Source organism: Chiloscyllium plagiosum, unplaced genomic scaffold (genome assembly GCF_037043375.1).
Source record: "Chiloscyllium plagiosum isolate Xiang-an unplaced genomic scaffold, Cpla_swu_hap1 HiC_scaffold_34, whole genome shotgun sequence".
Lineage (NCBI taxonomy): Eukaryota > Metazoa > Chordata > Chondrichthyes > Orectolobiformes > Hemiscylliidae > Chiloscyllium > Chiloscyllium plagiosum.
The window spans coordinates 22,101,395-22,119,079 of record NW_028270172.1 but is presented as its reverse complement, the minus strand read 5'-3'; the positions used below and the strand labels follow the sequence as shown (position 1 = coordinate 22,119,079).

At 42.1% G+C, this 17,685-nt stretch overlaps 1 long non-coding RNA gene across 2 annotated transcripts; it reads right to left on the bottom strand.

Moving 5' to 3' along the window:
- Window positions 1–1,915: 1,915 nt before the first annotated feature.
- On the bottom strand, window positions 1,916–16,922 carry LOC122564294 (uncharacterized). Of its 2 annotated transcripts, XR_015752780.1 has the most exons (4): window positions 16,768–16,922; window positions 16,470–16,643; window positions 3,353–3,500; window positions 1,916–2,008 (listed from the first exon to the last, which is right to left on the bottom strand). It is a non-coding gene; the product is annotated as an uncharacterized LOC122564294 (long non-coding RNA). The 2 variants fall into 2 exon arrangements; XR_006315863.2 differs by lacking the exon at window positions 1,916–2,008 and having other exon boundaries at window positions 3,109–3,500.
- Between the last annotated feature and the right edge of the window lie 763 nt (window positions 16,923–17,685).

Below are 17,685 nucleotides of genomic sequence, written 5' to 3'. Positions count from 1 at the left end.
AGGTAGGACAAGTCATGGGGACAGTGCTGAGCTAGAAGTTTGGAATTGGGGTGAGATGGGGGAAGGGGAAGGGGAAATGTGGAAACTGGTGAAGTCCACATTGATGCCCTGGGGTTGAAGTGTTCCGAGGCAGAAGATGAGGCGTTCCTCCTCCAGGCATCTGGTGGTGAGGGAGCAGTGGTGAAGGAGGCCCAGGACCCCCATGTCCTCGGCTGAGTGGGAGGGGGAGTTGAAATGTTGGGCCACAAGGCAGTATGGTTGATTGGTGCGGGTGTCCCAGAGATGTTCCCTAAAGCGCTCTGCTAGGAGGCGCCCAGTCTCCCCAATGTAGAGGAGACTGCATTGGGAGCAACAGAAACAATAAATGATATTAGTGGATATGCCGGTAAAACTTTGATGAATGTGGAAGGCTCCTTTGGGGCCTTGGATGGAGGTAAGGGAGGAGGTGTGGGCGCAGGTTTTGCACTTCCTGCGGTGGCAGGGGAAGGTGCCACGATGGGACAGTGGGTTGTTGGCGGGCATGGACCTGACCAGGTAGTCACGGAGGGAACGGTCTTTGCGGAAGGCGGAAAGGGGTGGGGAGGGAAATATATCCCTGGTGGTGGGGTCCGTTTGGAGGTGACGGAAATGTCAGCGGATGATTTGGTTTATGCAAAGGTTGGTAGGGTGGAAGGTGAGCACCAGGGGCATTCTGTCCTTGTTACAGCTGCAAGTTGTAGGCATTTTCAGCTCCAAAGAAATTTATTGGAGACCTGCAGTGGTGTGTGAGTTCATCTGAGACCAGATACAATGATGTGGTGAGCCTGGTCATTTGTCAATGTAATGATGTGTGGATGAATGGTTAAAGAGGTCAGACCAGGCTAGACACCCTCAAAATATTTCAATAAAGTAGCCCAGACCCTAACTTGGTGAGTTGTTTTAAGCAGGTGTAATGTGGATATTCCAGGAGGGAAGCTGCTGGCCCAACCATTTAGTTTTAAACAAAACAGAATTTATTTGCAACATTTACTGAATGAAACGCAAACAAAAAAGAGCACAGAATGTAGAATAACTTAACCTATCCAAAAACCCAATAGACTATCCCAATTTAATGATGCTGTTTCAAATCCCTATAAACATCAAGTGGCACAAAAGGCAAAATTAAACACAGGGTCTTACACGAGAGATGTCAGAGAGAGAGATGGCAGAGAGATTCAGTATGGAACACCTTCTTCCATATAGCTGTTTCTTTGACCAACATTGACTGACTACTTGCTGTGAACAGCCAGACTGCTGAAACTCAAACCACATCTAAGCAAAAAAAAGCTGAGCTGGGAGAACTGGCTGCCCCCTTTCATTGTACAAGTGTTTCTCTTTTAACTTAAAAGCTTCCTCAAGTAGCTCAATCCAGACATTTCAGAACATGTGCCTTTACGAGCTCCTGAAAAAACCCCCAAGGATAACATAACCTTGTTAAAGGAGCAGCATCACCACAGGTTGTGAACACAATAAGAGTGGCATAAAGTCTGGGATGGGTATTCAGGGAGCAGCAGTCTTTTAAGCAAAGCAAAATACTGTGCTTGCTGGAAATCTGAACCAAACACAGAACACTGGAGAAACTCCACAGGTGTAGCAGCATCTGTGAAAAAAGAAACAGTTAGTCTTTCAAATACAGTATGACTCTTCTTCAGAACTCAAGTATTAAAGAAGAGTCATACTGGACTTGAAATATTAACTCTGTTTCTCTCCCAATAGATGCTGGGTTCCTCAGCCTCGTACCAGGTCTATTTTGCTTGTTCAGAATTTGCGCTATCTACTCTCATGGTGAAGAAGCAGCATTTTGGAAGCGAAATGTAACTAGTGCGATTTAACGAGAAGCTTGAGGATAAAATTGGGAGAACACTTCTTACTGTAGAGAATCTGACATTATCCTTGTCACCCTATCTTGCTCCACAGACGTCATGGTTTCGGGATGAGGAAGATTTCCTGCAGTGGGTTTATAAGAAGTTCATAGTCATTGCTCCTTAGCCTAAGGGACCAATGAACAACAATATAAGATCAAAACCTTTCTGGCATTGCACACTCAAATCTGAATTTCCCTGAACTTTTACAGCAGGTATTTGCTTTATTCTCCAAATCAGTCAGTACAAATGCAGAGGAAGTTTCACTGATCTGATTCTATTTGTACCCTCTCAGTTATAAAACTATATCTTCTGACTGGAGTTAATAGGTTGTGCTGAAAGTGGCAACTCTAATTCTTTAAGTTCCTAACCTGGAAAATCCTGGCTGAGATCAGCTAATTCCACACTGCACTTGGATGAATGAAAAGCTCATAACATTTGCATAACTCAGCATCAGACCTAATCACTGATTGACTGTATTGCTCAATGAATTGTTTGGTTTAATTACATTAAATATTACAGAGTCCATTAAACTAAAGACAGTTCCTTCAAGCTGTACTGTGAATTTATAATTATTTGCCTGTATTTGTCTAGTGTTCATGTATTTCAGTTCCACTTGCTTGAAACTGCAGAGTTGCCAGAACTTTTGCCAAGTACTGGAAATTTTGCCATTATGAATCATATGTAAAAATCATCAGGAACCATTTTCTACTGATATAAACTTGCATGTGCCGAGGACTCCTGCATTGAGCTGGCAAACCAACAAAGCATATAATACCTCCTGCTGCAGGGATATGTTCCTTTTTGGCACCTTGTGGTGAAATAGACATACGATATCTCAGTTATTGCAATTCCCGGTGTACACTATTTGATTTATATAGGAGTTACTCTGAGATTCATCAAATGTTAATGCAAAATTAATTGAAGTGTGGTAATTGAAAAGTATTTTCTCTGCCAATATTCCAACTACGGCAGAGAATTTGGTAATTAAAGCCCTAAGATGGCTTCCTTGCCAAAGTTATTCTTTCCCTATTATGTTATCAATTTTCTAAGAAAACTAGGGATAGGTCGTGATAGGTGTAATTAATGATCACACACATACCTTTGCTGTTATATACAGACACAGAGTGTAATGAAGTATCACACTAATTATTTAACTGTGTTTAAGGATTAGATCTATTTTCAAATAACAGCTTGCCAGTATCGTTGATGCATATCTATTATTAATCTTTATTTAATCATATTCCTTAATGATATGAGCCTGAGAGATATTTTGATACATTGATTTTTATCCAGTGAATGAAATCTTAATAGAACAAACCAACATACAAGTGGGAAAGTCAGGAACAGATTAAGGAACCATTAACTTTTGCAGTAGACTTTGCCATTGCTCCTGAACTTAGCATTGGCATTAGTACCCAGCTTTTGTGTTTTCTAGCCAATTATAATAAGAATATGATGGTGATCCACACTGTGTAAATGAAGGCTCTCCATCAAAAGGAATCCTTGTTGCAAGAAAGATCCTTGTGATGAATTCCAGAGGCAAGAACTTGCCAGGGCGATGTGGGAAGGCAGTTTTCCAGCTTTTCTAACTGTTCCTTGGAGATCATGCTGAAGGCACTGAGGACCAAAACAAAAAGAGATGTGATTCCTCTGAAGACAAAGAGGAAGCCTTTCCATAAATAAAACAGACCCCATAAGTGTGAATATTAATTCTTTATTAATTGTATCTGAATGGATGAGGTGGTTGATGTAAAATTGATCTTTACTGAACTTCAATATAATTAACGACAGTGGGATCAGATGGTATTGAGGGAACTAAAGTATATTATCAACGCAAGAATGTAAATTTAATTTTTTTAAGCTCAAGTAATTACACAGCAAGCCTGTGTGGAAAGGTGCATTGTTTATTGTTGAACACAAAAATACCTGAGACGTACATAGACTACTCCCAGCCAGGGTCTGTCAGCTTTGCAGATCCATCTCCAGATCTGCTTTTCCTTTTTTTTCACTATATCCAGAAATACTTTCACACACAACTGAATAACTTTCCCATCACCAAATCACCTCGACTTTGTTTTGGTTTTAACCATTAACTACTACCAGTAAATCACCCATGTAGCCATTGGAAGTTTAGATTAAGAACATCGATGGACACTATGTACTCTCTCTCCAATGACACCTGGGCATTAGGACTCCTTTATTTTTTTACATATCTACTTTCAAATCAACAGATAACAGATGTTATGACAGTCTCTGGAGCAGCTGGGACTTAAACACATGTGAAGATGCTGCTCCTTTAGCAAAGTTATGTTGCCCTTAGGTTTTTCAAGAGGGGTTGTAAAAGGCAGAGGGTCTGATTTGTCTGGGTGAAGGCACTTTGCTAATGGCTAACAGATATTGCCTAAGGCAACAATCATGGAAAAGGCTTTTAGGGATAAAAAAAAACTTGTAGAATGAAAGGGGAGTGGCTAGATCTCCCAGTTCAGGGTTTTAGCAAGCAGTCGGTTCAAAGCTGGTGGTCAAGGAAAGCTGCTAGGAAGAAAAGGTTTCCTGATTCAACAGAGGTTTTCTGGCTGACTCTCTCTCTCTCTAACATTTCTCCTGTGCAAACCTATGTTTGAATTTACCTTTTTTTTTGCTAAGGAGTGTGTTTATGAGTATGTTGCAGGAAATTAGAACAGTTCCTTTGTTACGTTTCAGCGGATATTGTGTCAGTTGGATTTTCAAATAGGTGTTGTTCTAAATTGCGTTTCCTTTTGCTCGTGTTTCAATCCATGGTGTGTAAATTAATTCTCTTTTACTTTGAAGCCTAGTGGTGTGACCAGCTGCATCATTCCTGGGATATCATAACACCTGCCTAAAACAGCTGGGAAAATTAGGGTGTGGGCTACCTTCTTGAAATGTTTTAAGGGGGCCTGGCTTAGTCCATAACACCCAGGTCTCCTTGCTGAGAGATAGGGACACCACCACTGTGCCACAAGAGCACCATGGGTCTGCTTCTTGTAAACTAATTTTTTTCCCCTATACAGGAGCATTAACACTCACGGCTGAACAATTTTCCAATCATCAAAATCACCACGGCTATGTTTTATAACCTAATAGTCACCACCAGTCTGTTTTAATTCTTATTAACCTATTTTTCTGATCACCCTATTCGAAGTTGTTATTACACCCCTCTAAAGCAGGTGGTTCTTGAACCTGGACCTCCCAGTCCTGTGGTACATACACTACTCCTGTGACAGAAGGGCCACAAATATTCCCTAGTGGTCTCCCTTGCAGGTATTAACTAGGCTTGAGTCTCCTTAGCTTCCAAGATCAGGAGTCCAGCATTTTCAGACTTTGCTTAACCAAAAGGTTGGGTCTGCTCAGGTATTAGCTCCAGCTGGACAGACCATTCACAGTGAGCCCCAGAGGGAGATTGACTAGAGATTCCCCATCAGCCTTGTAGGGGTCATCACAACTTCCTTGAAAATTTGTATTTTTGTTACAGCACAACTCCTTTCCAAAAGGCACTAACTTGTGTAAGGTTATTTAAAGACAGAGTAGCGACAAATTAAAACCCTGGTCGTCGAGGGCAGAAAAAGTATGCTTGTAATGTTTAGCATTGCAATAAATGTAATGCAAATATGACAGGATTGGCTCCAGTTCTATCCTTCACCAATAGGTGTTTTGGAATAAAACATGACAGTAGAAGATGGTTAACTGAAGGTGTGGTTTTGAAGGTAAGAAACAAATCAGATAAAAACCACAAACCTAATGGTATTATACAAAATGGTAGAGAACAAATGCAAATTATTAAGCAATAACTGTGGAGGAAGTGACAGAGTTAATATTTCAAGTTGATGTCCACAATGACATGAATCAGAAATGTTAGCTTTTCTTTCCTCTCGCCGATACTTCTTTACAGTACAGTAATTTGCTGTTTTTATTCTGGTGCAATTATTCCCCAGTGTTTTCACACTGTGAATCATTTGGCAAGTTATAGTCGTAGAGTTCTACACCATGGAAGCAAACATTTTGGTCCATCGTGGCTACACTGATCAGATATCCTAAACTGCTCTTAAACATTTGCCAGCATTTGGCCCATATCCTTCTAAACCCTTCATATTCATCTACCTATCCAGATGCCTCTTAAATGCTGTAATTGTACCCTCCTCCGCTGCATCCTCTGGCAGCTCATTCGAAACATGCACCACTCTCTGCATGAAAAAGTCCTTTTTAAGTCCTTCCATTCCCACCTTAAACCTATGCCTTCTAGTTTTGGACTCCCCTACCCTTGGAAAACGACTTGGGCTCTTCACGCTATCCATGTCCTTCATGATTTTATAAACCTCAATAAGGTCACCCCTCAGCATCTGACACTCCACGGAAAAAAGCTGCAGACTATTCAGCCTCTCCCTGTAGCTCAAACCCTCCAATCCTGGCAATATCCTTGTAAATTCTTTCCGAACACTTTCAAGTTTAACAATATCCTTCCGAGAGCAGGGAAAGCAGAATTGAACACCATATTTTAAAAGTGGCTTGTACTTTTAAATGTTCTGTACAGCCGCAGCATGTCATCCCATCTCCTATACTCAATGCACTGAACAGTAAAGGCATATGTGTCAAATGCCTTCTCCACCACCCTAACTACCTGCGACTCCACTTTCAAGGAATTATGTACCTGCACCCCAGGTCTCTTTGTTTGCAACACTCCCCGGGGCCTGACCATTAACTGTATAAGTCTTGTCCTGGTTTGCCTTAGCAAAATGGAACATCTTGACATTGGCCCATCTGATTAAGATCCCATTGTACTCTGAGATAACCTTCTTCACTGTCCACCACACCACCTAGTTTGATATCATCTGCTAGCTCATTAACAATACCTCCTAAATTCACATCTAAATCATTTATACAAATGAAGAAAAATTGTAGAATTATGTGAGTAAGTGGACAGGTCGCACCTATTATTGAGAAAACAAATAACGGCATTGGCACTGTTGTTTCATACAAGGTTTACTCAACAACAAATGTATCTCACCAGAGAATACATCAGTATTTATAAAATGGCTTTTTCCAGCTACTTTACATGAAATAGAGTTCTCTTTATTTAAATACATTGAATAACAAAAATAAAATATTTTGTGAGCTAGTTGTCTGTTGGATAATGAAGAAAATTTGGACTTTCCATTAAAGGTTTTGGATAAAATTTTAAAAATAAATGTCTGCCTATGAGGCATGGTTAGGCTTCGGTTTTGAAGAGACGAATTGTTGGAGGATTATATCATAGACTTTAGATTAGATTCCCTACAGTATGGAAACAGGCCCTCCAGCCCAGTAAGTCCACGCCAACCCTCCAAAGAATAAGTCACCCAGACTCATTCCCCTACCCTATATTCACCCCTGACTAATGAACCTAATACTATGGGCAATTTAGCATGGCCAATTCATCTGACCTGCATATCTTTGGATCATGGGAGGAAACGGGAGCATCCACAGGAACCCACATAGCCATGGGGAGAATGTGCAAACTCCACACAGACCATCACCCGAGATGGGAATCAAACCCAGGTCCGTGGCCCTGTGAGGCAGCAGTGCTAACCACCGAGTCACCATGTCGCCCACAATTGCATCTTCAATGGGTTGCATCATGGATTGTATCAGATTCAATTTGGGGATCACTGGATCAGAACGATATGTTTGAATTGTTGGACTGTGCCCAGATTTCTGGTTCTATTTGGTGATTGTGGCATGGAGCGTGGTTCAATGGTTAGCACTGCTGCCTCACAGTGCCAGGGACCTGGGTTGAATTCCAGCTTTGGGTGACTGTCTGTGTGGAGTATGCACATTCTCCCTGTGTCTATATGGGTTCCCTCTGGATGTACCGGTTTCCTCTCACAATCACAAAGGTGTGCAGGTTAGGAGAACTGGCCATGCTAAATTGTGCATAGTGTTCAGGGATGTGTAGGTTAGATGTATTAGTCAGGGGTAAAATGTAGGGGAATGGGTCTGGGTGGGTTACTCTTCAGAAGATTAATGTGGACGTATTGGGCCAAAGGACCTGTTTACACACTGTAGGGGTTCTTCTATGTAGGGATTCGACTAGATATCTGCTTCTCTGAAATAAAGTAATAGGGAAAGAATTATTTCCGTCAATCCTAGTGGCATATTCTTTGGAGTTACAAAGAACCAGATGATCCAATCATGTCAAAGTAGACAAGACACTGCATGTAGTTTTAACAAAATGCAAGCATTAGAAACAGGCAGATTGAATTTGAAAGCACATGTTGTAGAACTGGCTACTCCAGCAGAAAACAGAGTTGGAACCCACAAACTGCAAAACAGAGAGGGTGGATCCTGAAAATGCACCTAATTCAGAAAGTTATTGGAAGAGAATAAAGATTGATAATGAATTGAAGTGAATTTCCTACTCTCAGAGTTGTAGTGCTGTACTCAGTGTGTTAACAACAATACTGTAACTGTGAAGTGCTATATAACACTTGCACTTCAGCAGTGTGGAACATATTAGTTAAAACATTACTTCAATTCTTGTGGATCAACATAGAAAAGAACAACTTACTTCAGATTTGGTGTTGGCAACACATGAAGGTCATTAAAAAGAGCTGCACTTCATGTAAAGTAATTGCAAAAAGCCATTTTATAAATACTGATGTATTCTCTCGTGAGATATGTATGCTTTTGAGTAAACCTTCATGAAAAGACACAAATTAAACTTGACATAGAGCATGATAAGACACTTATTTTTGAGAAGTCAGTGAATCTGCAATTTATTCTGTCAGAAGGTTATTGTATCCCTTAACAAAACCTGCTGTTTCTCATCAGACTATATTCGCCAAGTATTAACAATATCAATTGATAAGAATCAGAGAGAGGACTGGTAAGTTTTCCTACTAGCTGACTGGTCAGGATGATGGCCAAACAGCATCTAACGGAAAGAGGTGAAAGAAGGGAGATTAACAAAGCCTTTGCATATAATTGTAGTGTCCACAAAATCACTTGCACATTGGGAAAACAAAAGGATATCCGATGGTCAAGCTATTGTAGTTCTGGTAGACATAGAAATACAAGTCAAGGCCATAACTTAAATTATTTATAAAATGAATTAAATGTTGCTCGACAGTCAGAGAAAAGAATGAGAAGCAGTAATGCTTATGATTGCAATACTTTCTTGTCAATAAACATGAGGATAAACTATCAGAGGAGGGTAAATGACAGTTGCAGAGTTTGGAATTTTGGAACAGATGACAGATGGGTAGTTTTGGAACATGGATTTGTATTGAAAAATGGATACAGCAACTAGCTGTTGACTACACTTTGGCAAAAATTGTATTTAAAAGATGTAAGTGATACAAAAATGTAAATGTAAATGGATGTAAATCCATTCTATTTCCCTCTCCTGGAATGTGAGCATTGACATGCATTTATTTATTTTTTTTCCAGCAGAGTCAGTCTCCTAAACTGAGGAGATTCGAAATGTCATGTTTATATTTTTTCTTTCTTTTTCTTTTATTTTCTTTTTCTATTCCCCACACTACCACCTATTAGTGCTTATATTTTCCCTTGCATCCACGTTGTATATGTGCAGATGTAAGACACAATGAAAAACAACAGGTGTATAAATCCTTGTTCATTTTCCAACAATAGGTAGAAAGGAAACACCAGAGTGGCCAGAGACAAGCAATGTCCTTCTAAGGCACACATTTTTTTTGACACTCCTGTTCTTTTTTTTTTGCTTACCTCCACACAACCACCTAACTGCGGTAGGGTTCATTTTTCCCTATGTCATGTGTGTACAGGTGTGACATACTGTGAAAGGTGCAAGGTGTACAAATCTTTATTCAATTTCCACCACCAGAAAGAAAGGAAACACCCGAGTGGCCAGTGACAAGCAGTGCCCTTCACATCAAAGGGCAATGCTGTGTGATCAAACAGTGAAGGGGAGGGCAGGAGTTAAATCAAAATAGAATTGGAGGGGGAAATAATACACTCCACTCCCTGTGGTACCTACCTCTCCCCAAACAGCTCAAGGGTGTTGGTGGTCACCGCGTGCTCCCTCTCCAGAGACACCCAGGCGCTAACATAACCGCTGAAGGGGGGGCAGGCAATCAGCCCTAGCAACCCACTCCACAGCCCGAAGACACACATTTATTGCCCATCCCTAATTGCTCTTGAACTAAGTGGCTTGTTAGGTCAATTCAGAGAACAGTTAAGAATAAACCACATTGGTGTGAGTGTGGAATCACATGTAGGCCAGACCAGCTAAGGATGGCAGATTTCCATTTCTGAAAGACACTAGTGAACCAAGTGGGTTTTTGCATTGATTGTCAATGACCTCATGGTCACCATTACTGAGAGTTATTCAAGATATACTGATCAAATTTAAATTCACCCACCTGCTAGGATGGAATGTGAACATTTGTCAACAGAACATTAGCCTGGGTTTCTGGCTTAGTCATCTCCGTGACATTATCACTTCTGCCATCACCCTCTCTGAGTTTGTACTTCAAAGAACTTTGTTAAACACTGAGGTACTGTTTTCATTTGATAATTTTATAAAAACATTCATTCTTGAGTCACATTGGCAAGGCAAGCATTAATTTCACTTCATTAATTACCCTCGAGAAGGTGGTGAGCTGCCTTTTGCGATGATTGAATTTCAGTTCCATTAGGGGTGGGCTTCCATGAATTTAAAACAGCAGTTTTGAAAGAATGGCAATGTATTTCCAAGTCATGTGGTTTGTGACTTAGAGTCATAGAGTCATTGAGCTGTACAGCACAGAAACAGACCATCCATGCTGACCAGTTATCCTAAATTAATCTAGTCCCATTTGCCACGTACCATCCTCTGTGTGAAAATGTTCCCAATTAGGTCCCTTTTAAATCTTTCCTTTCTCACATTAAATCTATGCCTTCTAGTTTTGGACTCCCTTACCCTGGCGAAAAGACCTTGGCTATTATAGAGTCATAGAGTCATTGAGATGTACAGCACGGAAATGGAGCCTTCAGTTCAATTTTCGATACTGATCAGATATCCTAAACTAATCCAATAATTGGCCCATAATCTTCTGAATACTTCCTATTCATATACCCATCAAGATGCCTTTTAAATGGTTATTGTGCCAGCCTCCACCACTTCCTCTGGAAGCTCATTCCATACACACATCACCAACTAAATGAAAAAGTTGCCCATAAGGTCCATTTTAAATGTTTGTCCTGTCACCTTAAAACTAGCCCTTTAGTTCGAGACTCCCCCACAGCAGGGACAAGATTTTGTCTATTTACTCTATTCATGTTCCTCATGACTTTATAGACCTCTTTAAGAATGCACCTCAGCTCCCAACACACCAGGAAAACAATCCAGCCTATTCAGCCTCACCCTATAGCTCAAAAACCCACCAACCCTGGCAAAATCCTTGTAAATCTTTTCTGAACCCTTTCAAGTTTCACAATATTCTTCCGATAGGAAGGAGACCAGATTTGGAGCGGTACAATGGCTCAATGTTTAGCACTACTGCCTCACAACACCAGGGACCCAGGTTCAATTTCAGCCTTGGGCGACTGCTTGTGTGGAGTTTACACAGTCTCCCTGTGTCTGCTTGGGTTTCCTCTGAGCGGTCTGATTTCCTCCCACACTCCAAAGATGTGCAAGTCAGGTGAATTGGTCATGCTAACTTGCCCATAGTGTTAGGTGCATTAGTCAAAGGGAAATGGGTCTGGGTGGGTTACTCTTCGGAGGGTCGGTGTGGACTTGTTGGGCCAAAGCGCCTATTTCCTCACTGTAGGGAATCTAATCTAATCTAAACACAGTGTGCCAAAAGGTGCCTGAAAAGTGCCCTGTACAGTCACAACATGACCTCCCAATTCCTATACTCAATGTACTGACCAATAAAGGCAAGTATTCCAAATGCTTTCTTCACTATCCTGTCTACCTGCAACTCTACTTTCAAGGAACTATGAACCTGTATTCCAAGGTCTCTTTGTTCAGCAACACTCCCTAGGACCTTATCATTAAGTGTGTAAGTCCTGATTTTCCTTTCCAAAATACAGCACCTCACATTTGTCTAAATTAAACTCCATCTGCCACTCCTCAGCCCATTGGCCCATCTGATCCAGGTCCCATTGTTCTCTGAGGTCACCTTCTTCAGTATCCACTACACCTCCAATTTTGGTGTCGTCTGTAAACTTATTAATGATAACTCCTATGTTCTCATCTAAATCATTTATATAAATGATGAGAAGCCGTAAACCCAGCATCGATCCTTGTGGCTCACCACTGGTCACAGGCCTCCAGTCTGAAAAGCAACCCTCCACCACCCCCTCTGTCACCTACCTTCAAACCAGTTCTGTATCCGAATGGCTAGTTCTCCCTGTATTCCATGTGATCTAACCTTGTTAACCAGTCTCCCATTTGGAACATTGTTGAAGGCCTTACTGAAGTCCAGGTAGATCACATCCACCACTCTGCCCTCATCAATCCTCTTTGTTATTTCTTCAAAGACATTCAGTAAAATTAGTGAACATGATTTCTCATGCACAAAGCTATGTTAACTATCCCTAATCAGTCCTTGGCCTTACAAATGCATGTAAATCCTGTCCCTCAGCATTCCCTCCAACAACTTGCCCATCACTGATGTCAGGTTCACCGGCCTATAGTTCCCTGGCTTTTCTGTTCCACCTTTCTTAAATAGTGGCATCACGTTAGCCAACCTCCAGTCTTCTGGCACCTCACCGGTGGCTATCGATGACACAAATATCTCAGTAAGGATTCTCACAAATTTCCCAGGAATTTATCCACCTTTATATGTTTTAAGATATCCAGTACGTCTTCTGCAAAATGGACATTTTTCAACCTAGCTAGGTACTTGTAAGTGATGGTGTTCCTGAGCTTCCCTTGTGCTTCTCAGTGTGAGAGGTCACACAGAGGGTGCAGTAAAAGGAGCCTTGGCAGTTTGTTACACTACATCTGGTAGATGGTACACACCGCTGCCACTTAGCTCCAATGAAAGAGGAAATCTATGGTTAATATGGTGAATAGGTGCTGATCCAGCAGGTTACTTTGTCTAGGATGGTGTCAAACTTCCTAAATGTTCCTAAACACATCCAATCAGTTGGGAATATTTTATCGCATTACTGACTTGTGCCTTGTACATTGTAAACAGGTTTTGGGTAATCAGGAAGTGAATTACTCCAAGCCTCCCTCATACTCAGGTTTTAGTGCATCTCCCCTTAAGAACTCACAGACATGTCGATCTTCATCTTACATTTGATGTTTTATATTAGCAGAGTCTAATAGAGATGTTTTTCCTTTTTTGAACAACATTTCAGATGTTGCTATCTCTGTGCAAGAAAGTGTCAATCTATAAAATTGTACATTGGATAAGCATTTGTATTCTTAAATACTGAAAAACGTTGATTATATTTTTTATGTACTGCAGCCTTTAATCTGAAAGTATGCAATTGTCGTTTAACCAGTTGAGGTCGTAATCAGCTGTAGACCAAACGTGAACAACAAATATCTTTCATTGTGTGAGGAGTGAGAATAATAACATTGTGACTCATTACTCGAGACTGAAAGCTACATTTCTAAGTCATATCCATATGCTTCCCTATGATGTTATTTTTAAGCCCTGATATTTCTAGTTTCTGGCAGTTTAGCTTAGAGATGACAGCACAAACACCAACTGTCCATGAAATGGACTTTTCCAAAGGGATCAGCCACAGTCTCCAGAATCTCATTGATCCAAGACTAATCATGCAAGGTTGACTTGCAGTACAAAGAATGTATTTTGTTTTCAATATACTCTCCTGAAGCAATTTGGGAATTCAATTTAGTAACTGTGAGAATGAGGTATATTTATAAACTTCTGTGAAAGGCTGCTTCACAGACAAGGTGATTGGATCAGACATCTACTGGTGACTGCACCAGGGAGCACAGCTTATTACCCAATCAGTACAGTGTAAGGCAGTCAGTTTGAAGTTGATTTATTGCTGGGGTTGCTGGGTATTTCTCCTCAATATGGTACAAGACAGTAAGGAATGTGGCAATCCTGTTCATGTTCTTCTGGGAATCGGAGGGAAGAGGTTTATCTTGAAGGAAGTTTCTAACAAGTCTCTGTTATCTTTCTTTCAGTCAATAATGGAAAACCATATCATAGTTCAGCTGAAAAGAGAACTTGCCTGAACGGTATGGCTGATCTAATGAAACTGCTTTGTAGAACATTGCATCAATGCAGGTCACTCTGACCCTTCACAACATTTTATGCAGTTTTGAAGTTGTGTTGCTATTTGATCTGCTGTATTGATTAGAAGTGGGGCTCGCAGCATCTCCTCAGACATTAACATGATGCAATTTTCTGCACTGCAGGCATTAGACTCAGAAGCATTACCGGCTGTGAATCTTTACCATCTGCTATTTCCATGTACTTCATATAGTTTACTGCAGTGATGAGATTTTAACAACAGGAGACTATGCTTCTTGCTCAATGAGTATATCACTGGATGGTAGACTTCCCAGTGAAGCTAACTGAACCCTGGTGGCTGACATGGGTTGAATCCTACAGGGTCAGAGTGATGTGGGCTAAGGGAGGTTTTGGCAGAATTGGACGAGAAATCCAATGAAGTCCATCTTGACGTTGAGATCATCTCACATCATCTTCTATGCTTTTCCCAAGAAACATGGTGAGTTAATCAGGAAGCAGTGGGGAGTTGCCAATTAAGAGGGATTATTACTTATTAAATATCTTTTCAACAGCACTCCATGACTCATTAAAATCATTTCAAACTCACCAAAGAAGCTGAGCATCAAGAAATCTCGACATGGAAACAAAAGCGAATACCTGGCAATTTCAGCTCACCGCTGGCTCTGAACAAATTCCATGTTAAATTTGATTAAACCTTAACCCAGGCACAAGCACCAGACACATGCACCCTTCAACCACTGCACCTGTCCAATACTGGCAGGGCATGTTGAAAGAATAGAATTGAATTGCAGTTTGCACTGGCGATTATAATTAGAAAGTTTCAAAAGGGGCATTTTGCAAGTATGAAAAATGAGCCAGCTCACAGATTGGACCAGGCTGTATCTCAGAACTGTTTGCCTGCTCTCTTAGCCCTCACAGACGTCTCAAATGTCTGCTTGCTCACACCATCCATGCCTTGTCGCTGTACACCATCCAGGCCAAAGCAGCTCGCTTGACTGGCACCATGTGCACAGGCTTCCACTCTTTCCTCCACTGATTCTCAGTAGCAGCAGCATCTACAAGATACGCTGCAGAAATTCACCAAAGATCCTTAAACAGCACCTTCCAAACCCATGACCACTTCCATCCAGAAGGACAAGAGCAGCAGGTTCATGAAAACACCGTCATCTGTGAGTTCCCCTCCAAGCCACTCAGCATCCTAACTTGGAAATATATTGCCTTTCTCTTACTTTTGATGCCTCAAAAACCTGGTAATGCCTCCCTCATGGCATTGTGGGTCTATCAACAGCACAGTTCAGGAAGGCAGCTCAACACCACCTACCCAAAGGGAACTAGGGACAGGTAATAATGTTTGCCAACCAGCAACATCCACTTCACATGAGGGAATCAAACAATATACACTAGGGGCTGGATAGGAGAGGTGGACAGGTGCAGGCCAAAGGTGTGAACATGACCAGATGCAATTTAACAGCGGTGTTCCTCTTGCTTCCAGATGATGCAACAGGTTCTCAACACAAACCTCCATCCATGGAACATTTTCTGTGGTGGTGAAGTGATGCCAAATGCTGATACTAAGCTCTACAGGGTTACACAGAAAGCTTAACAATCAGGTGTATTATCAAAGCACTGACATTTGTAAGAAGTGCAAAGTCATTAAAATTCATTATCATGCCCACCATGAAAATGCTCTCAATTCATTCTCCTCTTCCTCCCAACAGCTCTTAGTTGAGTTTCTGTTACCCCAGCTGGGGGTGGAGGGACTGTGCTTGGTAGTGTACTTGTTGGCCCTGGAGGCTTGATTGGGTGACCCCAGGGATTTGTCTGGATGGGCCAGACATGTTGAGGTTCCTCTTGACAAAGTCAAGTGAACCCTCCTTTGTGTGACCATCCAAGGATTGATGGAGGGACACCAGAGTGTCCTAAGTGGAGACTTCTGATTGGGACTGTGTGTAGTTCCTTCTCTGGGTGCGTCCTGGAACTGCCCTGTCCCTTTGAGAGGAAAAGCCAACTGCCTTGTGCGTCAGGTTCCCCATCCACAGCCCGATCCTGAGGGCCAATGGCTGAGACAATGGAGTATAGGTTTGCATGCTCCTCTCTGGCAGACCCTGAGGGTGCTGGGACTGTGTCCATGGCAACTGCCAACCTGTCCAGTGACATGTTGCAATCATATGACTTGCTGCATTGATGCAGCTTCCAGGCAATGAGGGTTATTGTGTCCCACAGAGCTGCCTGCTGTTACTGTTCATGTGAATTAAGTCTCTGATGGCCAACACCACAGAGTCTTCTTCTGCCTGGAGCTGAGCAGGTGCTTGGTCTCCAGCACATCTCCAAGTGCCTGAGACTGGATATTTCTTCCTCGGCCACCCTGTGGCATTATCATACTCACCAGCTTGCACTCCCAACTTTCTCGATGTTCCCACTGAGATGTCCGTGTCTGAGTGAATGTGGGTTACTGCAAAACGCAGCCTTGAAGTTGCTTCCTTGGAGACTTCGTTAGTGTTATCCTCAGAGGTTCTGGGTGGGGCAACATTTCTGTGCAGCATGGTGGTCAACATGCTGGCTGTTACATACAAGATACAAGAGGTAGAAGGCATCATGACCAATAGTTATAAGTGGCATGCAATGAAAGAGACTGACCGCAGGGTTACTATGAGAGTTGCATTGGAATTAAGAATGATACTTACACAGTTTGCAGGAAATTAATGTTTCAGGATTCCCACAAAAGCAGTCTCTCTCTTCTCCTGTGAGAGCCAGGATTCTCTCCTTGAGGCGGGGTTAGGAACATAATGTCAGACTCCCATCCACTCATACGCACTTGCTCTGCCCTGGTAAGAGTTGACTTCTCCTGTGATGAGAGAAAGGGAGGGATTGAGAGGGAGACATGGTGGTACAGCTGTTAGTGCTGGTATGGGTGGTTTAACAAAATGTGGAGAGGTTTTCCAAGGAGGCAGCATAGAGGCCATGCAGAGTCAGGAGTATGAGAGACTAGGAGGAATGGGGGTAAGAGTGATTGATATCACAGGCAATACTGAAAGTGGCAGAGTGTATGCTTTGCTGGGAGGTGGGTGCAATAGCCCAGTAATGAGTGTGAGGTCGCAGACAGAAGACTCTGTGGTGTTGGCCATCAGAGACTTAATTTACTAACCTGGCTATTCCTCCATGCCTTGTGGTCTGATACCAGGCTGTCAAGTTCTGCTGGCATGGCCTCCTCTGTCAGTCCTGGGAGTAGAGGGAGCCTTTTTTGCAGCACTCCCTCGGCAGAACATCCAGCTCCCTGTCAGAGAATCACAATGCCATCTTCCCCTTCTCTGGTATGGGCAGACTCTCTCTGTCAACAACCCAGGATCCCAGCAGCCTTTTTAAACATGGCAAGGATGCAAGGAGAGAATCCTGGCTCTCACAGGAGCAGATATCCACTGAGTAGTAAGTTGTTCTGGGAACAGCGCGTGGTGAGATGGGGCCAGAATTGGACGTTAGGGATGCCCTAGGGGCCGGGTAGACGGTTATCTTGACGAGTTTGTTAAGAAAGGGTGAGAGGTCGCAATGGGCCTCAGAGCAAAAATCCTTCCAGAAAACTCAACAAAACTCAGACTTGGGGAAAA